At 42.1% G+C, this 1,475-nt stretch overlaps 1 protein-coding gene across 9 annotated transcripts in view; it reads right to left on the bottom strand.

The window, feature by feature from the left end:
- The window catches only part of tns1b (tensin 1b), a 231,673-nt gene that overhangs the window by 81,424 nt on the left and 148,774 nt on the right, over positions 1-1,475 (bottom strand). The window lies entirely within an intron of this gene.

Genomic DNA, 1,475 nt, shown 5'->3' with positions numbered 1-1,475 from the left:
AAGCAAAGGAGCAGAAGAGCACCGAACCCACCGAGCTAGAAGCGATCCGGTGAAGCGAGAGAAGCTCATGTAGTCATAAGACAAATCTTTTGGATGCTCCGAGGCGATGAAGCGCGGGTAAACATCTCCCAGACATCACAGTGCAACCACAAAGCAAATGCCCATAACCAGACAGGAGCAGCTGCACTCGCACACAGACATGCACTCAAGCATATACACTCCCAACACATGCATACTTTACACAGTTAAAACACAAACTCATTCAATCACACACACACTTAAAATCACTGTGTGTTGCAGGCTCTGCCCTCAGTTAAGGTGCCGACCAAATTATGACCCGGGAGGAAAAACTCCCGAGTCGTAAAACACCATCTGATACGAAGCACCGGCATGACAGGGACAGAGAGGATTGGGCTCTTCTGTACTACAAGTGGTGGAAGAAATATTCACATCCTTTACTTTAGTACGACTAAAGTACTAATAACACACTGTACAAATACTCAGTTACAAGCAAAAGTCCTGCATTGAAAATGTTACTGAAGTTAAAGTATGTACATATCATCAAGGAAATGTACTTAAAGTATTAAAAGTAAAAGTATTCAAGGGACAATCAACTACAGCTGTGTGTTTAATGGTCTCATCATCTCAGCTGGACTAAAGCTGTCAGATGAATGTAGGGGAGTAACTAAAGTAACTAGTAACTAAAGTAACTAGTAACTAAAGCTGTCAGATGAATGTAGTGGAGTAACTAAAGTAACTAGTAACTAAAGCTGTCAGATGAATGTAGTGGAGTAACTAAAGTAACTAGTAACTAAAGCTGTCAGATGAATGTAGTAAAAAGTAGAATATTTCTCTCTGAAACGTAGCGGAGTAGAAGTAGAAAGTGGCAAGAGTACAAGGCTACCTCAAATTTAGTGCAAAACAGGAGTAAATATACTACGTTACTGCACAGTCCACCACTGTCTACGAGCAAACTGAAGAATACGCCAATAACAGCAGACACACACACACACCACACACACACACACACACACACACACACACATATAGAGGCACACTGGTGCATTTGTGTTTATTTTGGTCCTTGTGGAGAAAGTGGGCACATGGCTTTGGGTGGTAACTCTAAATTGGTTACTTGATCCTTCCTTTCCCAGACAAAATACAACTCGCAGAAAGTTGTGTCATAGACAACGAGTGCTCAGTGAGTCCAAGGCAAACATGTACGCTCTAATTTCTGTGTATGTTGACCTCATATGCACGTATGGAGGAGGGAGGCGTTACCCTGAAGCGCCATGAGTATTTCTAAAACAACCATATGCATGAGTAGGTCTTAATACCAGAGCCACAAAATCTGCAGACTTTTTCTTCTTCTTTTTGCTATTCAGGATCAGGTAAACTAGTGCTCTAAATAAGACAACATATCCCAATGTGGGCTACCAGCTATGTACAGAACAGGTAGAAGAGCCAGCACGGGG

The sequence above is a fragment of the Etheostoma spectabile genome, chromosome 11, assembly GCF_008692095.1.
Source record: "Etheostoma spectabile isolate EspeVRDwgs_2016 chromosome 11, UIUC_Espe_1.0, whole genome shotgun sequence".
Classification (NCBI taxonomy): domain Eukaryota; kingdom Metazoa; phylum Chordata; class Actinopteri; order Perciformes; family Percidae; genus Etheostoma; species Etheostoma spectabile.
This window is presented reverse-complemented; position numbering and strand designations above follow the sequence as displayed.